The 14595-nt window shown below is 47.2% G+C and overlaps 1 protein-coding gene across 2 annotated transcripts in view; it reads left to right on the forward strand.

The window, feature by feature from the left end:
• Nucleotides 1–10760, forward strand: part of CSTF2 (cleavage stimulation factor subunit 2) — a 557664-nt gene extending 546904 nt beyond the window's left edge. For both annotated transcript variants that reach the window (XM_069613003.1, XM_069613004.1), the window contains exon 14: nucleotides 10539–10760. The gene's annotated coding sequence lies outside the window, so the exon portion shown is untranslated. The remainder of the gene's footprint in view (nucleotides 1–10538) is intronic.
• Nucleotides 10761–14595: the final 3835 nt, after the last annotated feature.

A 14595-nucleotide genomic window follows, 5' to 3' on the forward strand; every position in this document is an offset into this window, starting at 1 on the left:
GAAAGAACCTAAAACGAGCTTGAAGAGGACGGCTGCTGCAACGACTGGACTGTTGGTTTGCCCCGTGAAGCCCTGCTGCAGGTCCGAATCGCTAAATTCATCTCGACAGAGAAGATCTGCAAGGACAACTTCTCTTAGAGTTGGTGGGACCAATCAACTCGTAAGCCACCTGGATACCATTCTCGGAGCTGGTTGTATTTTCCAGAGTGCTGCAGGAAACCGAATAACCAGGGAGAGGGACACCAGTTTGTGTGCTTGCCTTCAGCTACCGGAATTGAAGATTTGCCAAGTGCCAGCTTTGACCAGTCCAGTGCAGTGCAGGAGTCCCCCGACGTCTTCCATCTTGTCCCCACGACTGAGGCTCAGGAGCAGCGAGATCTGCGGGAACTGCCCGGAACAGAAGTCTTCCGCTGCACTTTTTCTTCATTGTAAGGTACTGTGAATACCCGACTGAAAGAACTTACCTCTCACTGCAAAAGTGCTTGGAACTTTGGCAACTTGCAGGCCTAGTCACCTTGTGACCCAACATACACATCTTTCTTATACGAACTACTTCTGAGAACTTTGGCAAAGACTTTTCCGTTTAACTACCAGAACTGGTTAATCCTATACAAGACTTTAACCCATTGACTTTGGCCTAACCTATTGCATTGAATTCACGACTCTGGTGAACTCAAACTATTTGCACTATCTAAGAGTAACTGTAATCTTCTTTTTCTGATGCTTGTTAATCTGCTTAGAATCACATGCTGTGCATATGGTCCGACATCCAGTGGTAACTGCAGTGTATTGCATCTTGTCTTTCGGGGACCGAAGGGGGACGTCGGCATAGGCATGTCTGTAACACTATCCCTATCGTGACGTGTGTAGTACCCAAAATCCCTCACGCGCCGAGGTCCCTCAGATTGTTTTTTTCCGCCCAGATAACTGGTCGCCCTATAGCGGAGCTCTTACTAGAGACATTGTTTATCTTACCGAATTGTCGGTTTATTTCCTGTTAAGTAATTTCGCCAATAACTAAAACTTCGACGATCGTCTACGGCTGTGGATTTCAGCGCCTAAGATCCGGCAGCCGGATTGTCCACGTGGTCGGGCCCTCTGCCCGACCTATACAGTAGGGAGAGTGGGGTCGGGGTGGCCATATTGTTTTAGTATGTCTTTCCTCCTTTCTCCTCCTTTCCCCTTTGGTCTGGTCATCCTTCCCTTTTGCTATGGAAAGGACTCCCTTTAGATTCTGCCCTAAGTGTAGGGTCAGATATCCTTGGAAGGACGTGCACAGGACGTGCAATGCCTGTCTCCCCCTAGAGCACGATGTGAAGTGGTGTGCGGCGTGCAAACTCCTTCAGCCCAAGACCCTTAAGGAGCGCCGTGTAAAGCGGTGGTCCGTCTATGGCATGTCACACATGAGCCCCCCCTCCCCTACTGCCACACCAGCCGAAAGTGACGGGGGTACTTCGGATGACCAAACGTCCAACACAGATGTTTATAGACCTTGAGGTGGACACTTCTAGGTCCGCCAAGCCCGCACAACACTAAGCATACAACCCCTATGCCAATTTCGACGAAAAAGGCGAAAGCTCTAACGGGACTGCCAAAATCTTCGCCGGTTCCCACAGATCGCTCTGATCGAAGGCCTTCCCCGCATTTGCAGCAGCGCATGGCGACTGGGCAAACAAAAAAGACTAAGGGTGCTACTCCTAATCTTACACAGGTCGAAAGTCGGGAGCCCGACGTTTCAACGAGTTCGAAGGCCTCTATAGGCCCAAAAGATACGACTCGGCCTCTACCCAGAAACCCGTCCGCTAAACCTCCTGGTAACACGGACGGTCTTTCTTTGTCTCTTGACGATTCGGCATCTATTCAAAGTAGCATCGGAAGGATCACAGCGGCGGTGGTTCTTATCCCGGTCCCGCCAAAGATAATGGGTCAATCCGCGGAAAAGGTTTTGCGGATTATGTTCCAGATTCCGATGGGATTTACGTAGATGGTCAAGAGACTCTCTCCGACACCCTTAGAGGTACCCATCGATGACAAAAGAGCAGAGAATGTCACTTCTCGCACTGGCCCGGATTTAGTCCTCTAAATGAACTACAGAAAAGTTTGAGGGTTGTATGGAGCGGCTGGAGCGGATTATCGACTCTTCAGATCATCTGTACCTGAAAAAAGCACGGGTAGACCCTAACCTTCAGTCTCAGGTATCCCAACAAGAAGACTTGATCCATACGGATAGTTATAGAGATATCTGTAACGAGGAAGAGGACGCGTCCTTTCTCAAACTATGAGGAGGACCAACAGGACACGACGGACAACTGGGAGGAAATCCAGCAGGAAGGTGAAAACCCTTGGACACAAAAAGATCAGGACTCTGATATTTTGTGCCTAGATTCTCCTCCGTCCATCCTGGCTCTGCAGGCCTCCCCTGTGGATGACCAAATGGCTTTCAACTCCATGTTGAAAAAAGCAGCAGAATTCTTCAAGATTGCCACCCAAGAGGCGGTACCGGAGCAGGATTTCGTGGAGGATATTATCAAAGAAAACCCCCCAGCCGGTCAATCCATCCCCCTCCTTAACTCTGTTAAGAGACGGGTAGCTCCCTCTTTGGTCACACCTGCTCAGACACGGGCAGTGAACCCGAGAGTCGAAAAATTATTTTGGCCTTCTCCTACCGACCCTCTGTATATCAAAGGGCATGCCATCCCAGACTCACTGGTAGTGACTACCACTCGATAGAGGGCAGGGGTACCCCTTGTCAGGGGAGAATCACCACCGGACAAGGAGTCTAAAAGGTTGTATGCCCTGGGCAAACGTGTCACATCAGCAGCTGCATACACCATCAGGTTGCTAATAATACTACGCTATTAGCGAGCTATGCGGATGCTCAATGGAACTTACTCCAAGAAGGCCTCCAGGAGGTTCCTGAACCCCCCAGAACAAAGCTTCTCGCCATTTTTTTGGAGGGAAAACTGGTTAACCAGAATGTGGTGAAGAACACCCTGGACACTGCAGAAACAGCAGGCAGGTCCCTTGCACAAAGAACTCTTCTAAAAAGACACGCATGGCTCCGTACATCGGGCTTCAGACCTGAGACTCGGGCCTCCCTCATTAATAAACCCATTGAGGAGACTAACCTCTTCGGGAAAGCCGTGGATGAAGCGTTGGAGACGGCCAAGAAGGAGCACAAGACTATTAGGTCTTTGCACCAGATTACACAAAAACCATCCTCCCAGATGGGTAATAATTCTTGGTGGTCCTTTCGAGGACAAGCCCGTGCTGGTCAGAACAACTACGGCACGGGTAACTTCAACACGAATCAAGCATCCGGAAGCCCTACTTATTACCCCCCCAAGGGGTCAGAAACACGGCAAAGGTAGAGGCAGAGGCCCCAATCCCAGGAGAGCCACAGCCTCTGGTCAGAAATGACCACCAAGTCCCCTCCCATGTCTCCCTGGTCGGGGAGGCGATTAACATCTTTCCTCAAGGCATGGGAGGGGATAACTTCCGACCAGTGGGTCTTAAAGACGGTCACCGACGGTTATTGCAAGGAATTCACCCGACTTCCAGTTCAGACCACCGCGCCCACAGCGCCTTTCACCAGACCATCTGGAGATCCTGATCCAAGAGGTGGAAGCTCTGCTGGGAAAGGACGCCATAGAAGCCGTCCCGATTCTTCAGGTAAATGAGGGTATCTATTCAATGTACTTCCTTGTACCCAAAAAGGATCTCGCCATGCGTCCTGTTCTAGACCTGCGCCCAGCGAACAAGTTCATAAAGCCCCATAAGTTTTTGCATGGTAACACTACAGGAGGTGATCCCATTGCTGAAACAGGGGGACTTCATGGCAACATTGGATATGAAAGATGCATACTTTCATATTTCAATGTTTCCAGCGCACAGAAAATACCTAAGGTTCAGGACAAACACTACCAGTTCAAAGTACTCCTCTTCGGCATCCCCTCAGCGCCAAGGGTGTTTACCAAAGTCCTGGCAGTGGCAGCAGCACACCTGCGCAGACTATCAGTCCCAGTTTACCCTTACCTCGACGACTGGCTCATTACGGGGGACTCGTTCGACGCTTGTTTTTCGAACACCCAAAAAACCCTAGATCTCCTCTTCAGCCTGGGTTTTTCAATCAACTAAAAGAAATCCAGCTTAGACCCCAGTCAAGTAAAACAATTTCTGGGAGCGCTAATTCGGACGGAAGACGGCCTTGTCTTCCCCTCCAGCGAGAGGGTTCAGAACATGCTCGCTCAGGTTCCTCAATATGTAGCCAGTCGGCAGGTGACGGTACGCAAAGCCATACGTTTGCTAGGGATGATGGCGTCATGCATATACTTGGTTCCCCACGTGCGGCTGCGCATGCGTCCCATGCAAGAGTGGCTCAACAGCCAGTGGTGTCAGGCCAGCGGACAATCGGACGATCTGTTGTCTCGCCAGCCCTCATTCTCCCTCTGCAGTGGTGGTCAAGAGAAAACCTCCTGAAGGGGAAGACCTTCACCACACCTGCAGTGGAAGCCACTTACGACAGACTGATCTCTCACGGGGTGGGGGGCTCACCTGCTTCAGCAGACAGTGCACGGACAGTGGTCCCCTCAAGTAGCGTCCAATCATATAAACTTACTGGAACTATTAGCAGTGTCCAAAGCATTGAAGGCCTTTCAGATGCAACTGCAAGGGAAGACAGTGCTGATCCTAACGGACAGCACTACAGCAATATATTACCTGAACAAACAGGGGGGCACTCACTCTCCAGGGCTATCCAAGCTGTCCCAAAGCATTTGGAGATGGGCTCTCAAACACAAGATGTTTTTGTTGTTCCCAACATGTTCCAGGGGAACTCAATCTTCTGGCAGACATACTCAGCAGAGATTTTCCTCTGCCAGAAGAATACGAATGGCGACTGCACAAAGACATTGTGTCCAACGTCTTCGCAGAATGGGGTTTCCCAGAGATCGACCTGTTTGCTACTCAGGAGAACGCCCAATGCCAAGACTACGCCTCCAGGTACCCCCAGAACCGATCCAAAGGGAGCGGTCTCTGGATAACTTGGTCGGGGAAATTTGTCTAAGCTTACACCCCAACCCCCCGACTCCCCTTCCCAACAAGATAGTGCACAAGATGCACCAGGAACCAGTTACCATGATACTAGTGGCCCCCATGTGGGCCCGCCAACCCTGGTTCGCTCACCTGATGGAGATGTCCCTCTCCCCACCAGTCAGACTGCCCTGCCCGTACAACATGTTGTCTCAGGACAGAGAAGAGACCCTCCACCCATGCCCACAAACTCAACTTAGCAGCCTGGCTCCTGAGATCATAGAGTTTGGACACCTGAAACTCCCTCAGAGATGTATGGACATACTCGGGGAAGCGAGAAAACCTAATGCACGTTATTGCTATGCCAGCAAATGGAAACATTTGGTCTTCTGGTGCAATTCCAAGGGTGTCAATCCCATTGATTGCTCACCCTCACACATTGTTTTGTATCTAACCCACCTGTTGGACTCTGGGTTAGTCTTCAATTTCCTAAAGGTTCATCTGGCTGCGCTGTCAGCCTACACCACATCACAGCAAAAAGTATTGTGGTGGAAGATACCAGTAATTAAAGCTTTTATGGAAGGGATTAAGAGGATTTATCCTCCCATCTCTCATCCAGCCCCTGGGTGGGATCTGAATGTGGTTTTGACCACGCTCATGGGAGCTCCCTTTGAGCCTATGCATAAAGCAAGTCTGAAAGATCTGACTTATAAGACAGCCTTCTTAGTGGCTATCACTTCTATCAGAAGGGTTAGCGAACTACAGGCTCTTTCTGTTTTAGACCCCTTTGTTACAGTCCACAAAGATAAGGTAGTTCTGCGCACACTTCCCAAGTTTGCGCCGAAATTGATTTCAAAATTCCATGTGAACAAGTCAATCAAACTACTAACTAAGGCAGAGGGACTCCCAGGACCCCTCACACCCCCCGCCCCCTTGTTTTTGGGTTTATACCTGCCTTTAAGTTCCTGATAGCTCCTGTAAAAAGTGTATAGGTTTTACTTACACTGAGGTATAACTGTGTTATCCTAAAATAAGTTAGTTATTGCTTCCCTTAGTCTGTGAACTGAAAAGCAACTGATTTAATATTACACACCAAGGTCCAACTACCCTACATTAACTGTTTTTCTGAATCCAAGTTATAGGTTTATACTGTTCCTAGAATCTGTTTTTCACTAGATCAGAAAAGTATATTGTCCAGTTGATATTATTACGTAATTTCTTGCTGATCATCACGGTACAACTGATCGGGTCTACTACCCTGGTATTACTGAAAGTAATCTAAAAGTAAATATTGGTTTTGACTTCCTTAGAACTCCTGTTACGTGAGGGTTCCAAATTGGGTTATATGCTTTGGTCTGTGTACCTTCAGCATAGTGTTGTTTTTATAATTGTGGTTATGTTTGTTTATTCATTTGTTAAATGCACCAGACTTGTGAGTAAAAGGGCGCAGTTATATGGAGATGCAAGACCTACAAAGTTGCGTATACACAGGTTACAAAAATTGACATAATAGCAAGATATACAGTTTTTTACATGAATACAGGATATGTACAATGTACAACGTGATGGTACTTATTCCCCCCAAGATTTATCTGAGCCTACTTGTATTTAAATAAAAAATTATTTTTACAATACATAGTGTTTGTTTCTCTTTGGACCATTTGTATTACAAGCACCTGAGTTCATGGGTAGCATAGACAGGGCAGCCAGGCTTATCTTGGGATAGAGAGAGGGCTGTAGAATCGTTGCAAATGAAATTGTAATACTTTGAGGTTTCAGTGCTTTACAAACAGCACCGCAGCAGATCTTGGATGCCAGTTGGACTCTTTGCTCCCCGTCCTGCACTCTGTGAGGGTACTCTGGATCTGGAAGTCCTGCTTCGAATGGTCCTTAGGAGTCTCCTGGAGCTTCTAGCTGGATTTGTTTCCGTGACAGACGTTGCACTCTACTACGGACGTTCGACCCCTAGTGGTGTTGCTCTGGGTTAGTTGGTCCCACTAACCCAAGAGGAGAAGTCGTTCCTGAGGAGCTTGTCGGGTGAAAAAGGTCTGCACAGTTGCAGGGCTTCACCGTGCAATTCAAAAGTCCAGGGGTTTGCAGCAAGCTTCGTTCACGGTTTCTTCTTCGGATGTCCTTCCAGTGGTCGACTCAGCCTGTAGTCCTAAAACCCTCACGTTTCTTCCTTTCATGCACAGCCTAGTCTGTCAAATCACACAGAAGGTTGGCTGTCCTGAAAGTCCAGCCAGCCAATCTTGACTAGTTGCATTCAGGCATTCCTAGAGACCAAGGACTGGGGAGTTACGGGACCCTCCCTCACATCCTGTCCTTCCAGACACACAGGGCTGAAGTCCGCCAAAGGCAGGACAAACAAAGGGCTCAAACCTTTCAACGCAAAAGCCAAGAAAGACCTCCCAAACTGAAAATGGTGTAAAAAGACAATGGCCATTTTGACAAAATGGTCACCCATGAGTGCTATACTGCAGCTGAGGATTCCGCCAGCGGTAAATAAGCACAATGGTAGGAAAATGGTAGGAAAATGAAACCACTGCCACCAGCTATTTAAAGTAGTGGGGGTAGCAAAAGATGTTACATGAATAAGTAGGATAGGGGGCTACTAAGTAACCCCCGGCACTCCACATAAAATGTGGTGTGCTGGACCTACAAAGAGAAATGGTAAGCAAAGTCAATTTCACTTTACTATTCTTGGGAACGGTAGTTCACACAACAAGAGGTATTTAAAACATATGAGAAATCTAAATGATTCCTCTGTGACACTGGACTGAAGGTGTTGTGTTTCACCATACAAACAGTAGATGCCTAAAGAGTTTGTCAGACTCCAAAAACATAGGAAACCTATAATCTCTATCGGGTCAAAACATGAGAGAGTGAGAAGGGCTCCCTCGCTCCAGGGTTAAAATTAAAAGTCCTAAATTCCAGCAGCTGGGGGTCTCTAAGGTTGAAGGGAATTCGCACTGAAATGAGAATTCTCCCATCTATTGATATAAATAAAATTCTGTGGTAACTCTAAAGCAGGCAAGCTATTGCACCTGAATTCAGTTCAATCTGAGTCCAGATGCAGTTCTCTGCTTGGCTCCTTTCGGGGACATGCGCATTAAAAATATAAAATGAAATAGAACTGAATGTAGCTGCACTGTGAGAAGGCGTCCTCCAATAAGCAATTGCAGACTCAAATAGACAAAGGGATGACCATAGACCTGCAATTGCTTGAACCAATGCCCTGAACCACAAATGGGAGATACAATCACTTTGACAGACATTGGAAGGTGATCAGGAACCAGGGACTCCCTCCAATATGCAGACACTCAAACATACCAATGGGCACACACTCCTCTGCTGCACCAACAAACAATAGAATGCAGCTATACCCCTCCTCCCCCCCGATTAATTCGCCCTAGCTGCACACATAGACCTCCATGAACACATCAACAGTCTTTAGAACGCAGCTATACCCCATGGAAAATCAGCCTAGCTGCACACATCCCATTCACAAGCTCCACCAGAGCCAGAATGCAGCCACCCAAGTAGTCCTTGACCTTGCTGCACACATTACTGATCTCACGTGACCACAGCACCACGCATAGCACTATAATGCAGCAATGCACCACTCGGTTTGACCTGGCTGCACACATACCAAGTGCATCCAAGCACTATTTACTACACTACTCTCCCCACTGATCTGGTCCCTGAGAGTGTTCAACCCACAGCGCTTTGAAATCATACCAGTGGTATGATGTTATACAAATTCCCAATAACATAATATTCACCCGCCCTTTCCATAATCTATTTACTAGGAAACCATTGTGTCATCCAACGTATAACTGTGAACACGATTGACCATGCTGAAATATACATTTTCTGATATGCCTGAAGGTGTGAGAAACAATATGTGAAGCATAGGTGCTTATACATTTTAAAATGGTAAAACAAAATTTTACCTGGATGTTAAGATTCTGAATTTGGGATCCCAGATGGTGAAAATCCATAATACATTTTGTAAATTCTCTCTCCCCTCTTATAAAATATTATGTGGGAAAAGTTGTGCCTTCTCTGCTTTTCGGTCTTAAATGTAATCCTTAGAGTTTTGGAATAGATTGGGATCAATTGGAGTCCAACATATGGAAAAGAACGCTTAATTTACCCAATTCAGTTCTGATGGTTTCAATTCGCTTTGAACTGGGCCTGACATCTCTTAGCATGGATGGAATAGAGGTGCGTTTCCACCTATAGACTTGTTCTCAACCTCTGAACGATGCCCCCCCCCCCATCTCTCTATGAGGATTTTTATGCTCAGGCACAAACAAATTATAATGGCTTTTTGAATCTACTAGGGGGGAGAGTAACTGGGATTCTGTCAAACATGGACATTGATACCCTGATGTATAATCCCGTAAAATATAAGGGAAAAATTAAAGCAGGCTATTCGATTCAAACCATTAAACAAATGAGTTTTAAAGTTGTCCGCCTCCATGTCGCTCTTTGATAAATCCAGATCCTCACTACCCACCTACTTAAGATGATCACCAGACCCAAGTGTGAGGGCGTACTTTCTCAGATTAATGTTGACAATATTGCCAACCTTAGAAATTTGGCATGTGAGCGACAGGATAACCTTTCCATCGGATATCTGTCAGGGTTGTGAATTGGAATCTAAGCATACAATCAAACATGTGGTGATTGATTGTCCGGGAACTCGGGCCTTGAGGGTTTTGAGATTAAGAAGATTTGTCCATAATATTGACACGTTCGAATCCCTCACATTTTGGGAAAGACTTGTTTCAGGTAACAAAGTGTTCCTGACAATGGAAATGGTACATATTGTGAGGATCCTAAATCTCACCACAAAAAGTGACTGCTAAGTAGATAATTGGAAGTTGATGGAGAATGATTTGGGTTTTATCTTTCGTGGAAGATAAGGAAATGTACTTGATAGCTGGTTTGTAGGGAAAATAGTATAGTTAATTGATGAATGATGCAAATCATTGTATTGTCTCTCTTCTTTCCTTTTATTATTGTTTCTCCTCTACCGTTTCATGTACAATTGACAATTTTATTGTAATTATGCGGTATGTTGTTTTATTTCTTAAGATTGTTTTTATATGTTGCTGAATGTGTAAAGTCAAATGGGTTTGACTAAATGCACAATAAATAAAAATAAAAAATCTGAAATATAAAGGGGTAAGCTACAAGGGGCAGAATAATGTGTTTTCAGCGTTGTACCATTGTTTGTTCCTCATTGTAAGGTAAATGAATCGGGAATTGGATTGCAATTAAATGTATCTTGTGTTGTCCCCAGTGAAAATGTCCACCCTCTAGCTTTCTTTTTGATATCAAGCCCTTGAAAAAAGGCTGTGCGTGTATTTGTATTATTTATTTCATGAATTAAAATCTTTCATGTTTGTCACTGCATTCTGACAGTATTGTTTAATCTTTATGCGCAGGTCTATTTGGCCTTTCCTTTTACTTATTACTGCTTTTATGCATTGCAGGTTTTGGCTATCACATCAAGATACAAGTTGGAAAAAAAAAGTTTGTTGCTTAAAGTACTATCCGGCATCCTAGAAAGTAGTCCAGGTCTCCACAGTGCCACTGCCACACTATTCATTGACAGAGGAAATGTTCATTATCAAAGTCCTTATTGTCCATTCTTTAAAAAAAAAAAAGGTTTGCATATTTTATGTTAAAAATAAAGTCTACATGTTGGTTTTAAAGTTTGTGTTCTTGTGTGACTATTTCTTCTCTCCGTAAAAGCCTTTATTTGTGTATTTTCTTTTAATGTTTACATTACATTTTCCACACACAAAAACAATGACGGCAGCAATACATAAGTCCCTTTCTGTATATTATTTTTTATTTGGGCGATTGGGTGTCGCTTGCAACTCCTAAAAGTCGAAACTTGCATTTGCAGATGGGGGAGAAATGGTATATTGGGAGTGTTAGGACAGTTTTTCTGAAGTCCAACCATTCAACTGACACAGTACGAAACTCGACTCTTAGTATAAGGCTGTACCACCTGAGTTCATGGTACTGCAGACAGAGCAGCCATGCTTATCTTAGGGGAGAGAGAGCGCTGTAGAATCAGTACAATTAAATTGTAATACACATGTTCCAAAGAGAAACTGATACACTATGTATTGTAAAAAATAAATGTCTTATTTAAATACACGCATGCCCAGATAAATCTTGGGGAAATAAGTACTATCACAGATCATATAAACGCATAATAGTAAAACACAACTGTTAGAATTCTCAAAAATGTGCTAATTCCCTTCTACCTTGAAGACCCCCAGCTCTTTTTGCTGGATTTTAGGACTTTTTAGCTCTCATGTAATTTTAATGTGATTTATTCTGTTTCTTTTGACTGTAGAGTCTTACAAACTCCATAGTCACCATCTTTACATTGTCACGCAGCACCTTCAGTGCAGTGGCACAGGGAAGTTTCTTAGATTTGCAAAAGGTTTAAAAACCTTATATTGGTGAAACTACTGTTTCCAAGAGCTTGAAGTGAAATTGACATTACTTATATTTTGTAACTTTCTAGACCCAGCCCACACTATCTTAACATGGGGTGCTGGAGGGGTTACCTAGTTTCCTCATGTAACAAAATATATTGTTACCCTTTCTACAATTAATGACTGGTGGCAGTGGTTTACTTTTTACTACCATGGTGTATTTTTACGGCGGGCTGCGTTCACAGCCACGGTAAGGCACCCATGGGAGCCCATTTTATCAAAATGGCCCCCGGTTGTATTTTTTCCGCCATTTCTTGTTAGAACGGTCCTTCTTGAGATTTACTCTGCACGCCAAACCCGGTTTGGTCCCTTTGTTCGTTTTTGTCTTTGGTGGGATTTACGGGTGAAGCCCACCTATGGCTCTAGTATTTCTGGCAGTGGCAGGAAGTGAGGGAGGTGCTCAGAACTCCCTGTGCCTAATCCCCTTGGTTACAGGAATGCACCTAAAGGTGATTGGCCGACTGGCTGTCTGGCAATGACAGCCACCTTGCTGTGTGATTGATAGTTGGGCTGGAATGAATGGGAGAAACCTGCATAAAAGGCGAGGCTTTTTGGCTTGAAAGGCAGAGTCGACCACTGGATGAAGGAATCCAAAGAACTTGGAAGAGATGCCTGCTGCAACTCCTGGACTGTTGGTTTGCCCGGTGAAGCCTTGCTGCTGTGCTGAAGCTCAGAATTCGCCTCGACTGGAGAAGCCCTGCAAGGACGACTTGTCCCTTATTTGAGTTGCGGGACCAATCCACTCCAAAGTAAGCCCGTCTGGACATCCTCTCAGAGCTGGCTGTACTTCCACTGCGGCTGCTGCTGGAAACGAAGTGCCAGGGAGAGGAACACCAGATTGTGTGCGTTGCTATTAAGTCGGACACAAGCGCCAGGAACGTCCTGCGGACTTCCCTTATGCTGGACTGACCAAGCCTGAGCCACCTCAACAGTGCTGGATCCCAGATGTGAGGAAAGTCCAGACTGGTATCCGAGATCTGCGGTGTTGCTATTTGCCATTGGACGCGAGGAGCTGAAACACTGAAGAACCCCACTGAATTGAAATTTGCCCATTGCTGCCGCTGACCTTCACATTGCAAAGCAGGAGTCCCCAGACTTCCTCCCTCTTGTCCCCACGACTGAGGCTCAGGAACACCAGGATCTGCAGAGCTGTACAGGAACAGAAGCCAGCTGGAACCATTTCTTCTATCCTGAGGTACTGTAAAATCTAAGAGAACTCGCCTCCTTGTTGTGTAGCCTTGCTTGCTCTCAGTTGAGACCTGTCTTGGTTACCTTGCAGAGTTGCTGAAGCTTTGCCCCTCACAAGCCTCCCAGCTTGTGGCCCTTCACATGTTCAATTTTCAACAAACATTCCTGAAAACATTGTGCAAGACTTTTTACCTACCTGCAAAGAAGATCTTCAGCTCCCCTAGACATTGTGCAGTTAACATTGGCTGTCCTGGCTCCCTTAGAGACTCCTCTTTACCTCTGACTTTGTGATTTGGCTTTTCCCTCAGGAAAGGGTTAATTTACTCTGCATTTTAAGGTTTTAAAAGTACTTACCTGTTTGGTGAATTATTTGTTAACCTTTTGTTTTATTCCTCTATTCTGTCTTTTACTTCAAGCCCAGTATTGCTGTGAATGTACCAGTGATAAATCAATGTACACAGTGTCCTAGCTATTTAAGTCACCTGAGGGTGAAGGAAATGTCTGTGTACTAGGGGGCGCTAGAGAGCCCACGACCAAGATGGTGGGGTCTATGTGAGCTCTCTATAGTCTGGCAGCAGAGGAGGACATAGCCCGACCCGCCGGGACCCAGACCCACATCAGACTTACGGAAAGAACTGCTGGAGACCCGAGGCAGCGTCTGGTGCAGTTTGGTGCGGCTGGGCAGGAGTGGAGGTGGCCTGTGGAACTGAGGAGGCGGCCGGGGTGCGGTGGCATGGTGGAAGGCCTGGGTTGGCCAGCGCGGTTCAGAGGTGTATGGGTCCGAGTGCTTGTGCGCCGCCCGGCGGCTGGTGACAGTGAGGCCGCATGGCAATGAGGTGAGGAGGAGCGGCGTGGGGGCAGCCACATCCAGCAGCCACCTGCGTAGCGGGGACAGCCCAGGGACCAGCGGGAAGGTGTGTGGAGCCTGGTACGGGCAGAGCCCTGCGGCGTGGGAGAGGAGGCAGAGAGCACCCCTGGTCGCAGAGGGTGTCCAGCTGTGGCCCTCAAGAAGGATCAGGGACGCGGACCACCATCCCGGCAGTGTCCTGGGGCTGAGGTGGCAGCAGCAGGAGTGTCTGTTGCGGCGGCGGAAGTGTGGAGGCTCACCTAAGAGCATGGGTCCGGCGGCTCGGCTCTGCTTGTACCTGAGTGCTTGTGCGCGGCTGGCCCAGCTGAGAAAGAGGGATGGTGCGGTTGGCGGGAGAGGTGGTGAGAAGGAGGCTGTGGGCAGCAGGCCAGTGCAGGCGGCCGGTGCAAGAGGGGAGAGTGCATGGAAGCACCGCATGTTTGGCCTGGGTGGGGGCCCCCTCCCCCAGTCCTCTGGATCCGAGGGCAGCCAGCGGTGAGCCTCGTGGGGGAGCGGAGAAGTGGTGTCCTACGCTGATGGCGGAGGAGTGAGGAGCCAGGAGGCCTCGGGCTGGAGAGGAGGCGGTGTCAAAGCCTCAGGTGCCATAGCTTGCCAGCAACAAAATTGGCACCCACGCCTCGGATGTGGCTGGAACAACAACAGCAGCATAATTAGTGCTGTGGACTATACAGAGGTGCATTAATGGAAAAGTAAAGAACGGCAAGACTGCAAACGGGGGAATAAGATGGGAGCACCTGAGTGATTTGATTTTGGAGCTCCCAGCGGATGCTGGTGGTGACACACCCAGAGGGCGGTGGGCGCGGGTTGACACGGGAAGGCCTGGGGCACCGCGGCTGGCTACATCCCGGCTCTAAGTGGTGTGTTGTTGGGGCAGAAACTGTTTTGAGTGCTGAAGAACATGTTGGTCCGAAGCCCAGGGGAGCAGGCCTGAGAGGTTGCAGGCTTGCGAGGGCGGGGGGGGTAGGGTACTGGAAGGCT

The sequence above is a fragment of the Ambystoma mexicanum genome, chromosome 5p, assembly GCF_040938575.1.
Source record: "Ambystoma mexicanum isolate Mex_15411 chromosome 5p, UKY_AmexF1_1, whole genome shotgun sequence".
In the NCBI taxonomy this organism is placed as follows: domain Eukaryota; kingdom Metazoa; phylum Chordata; class Amphibia; order Caudata; family Ambystomatidae; genus Ambystoma; species Ambystoma mexicanum.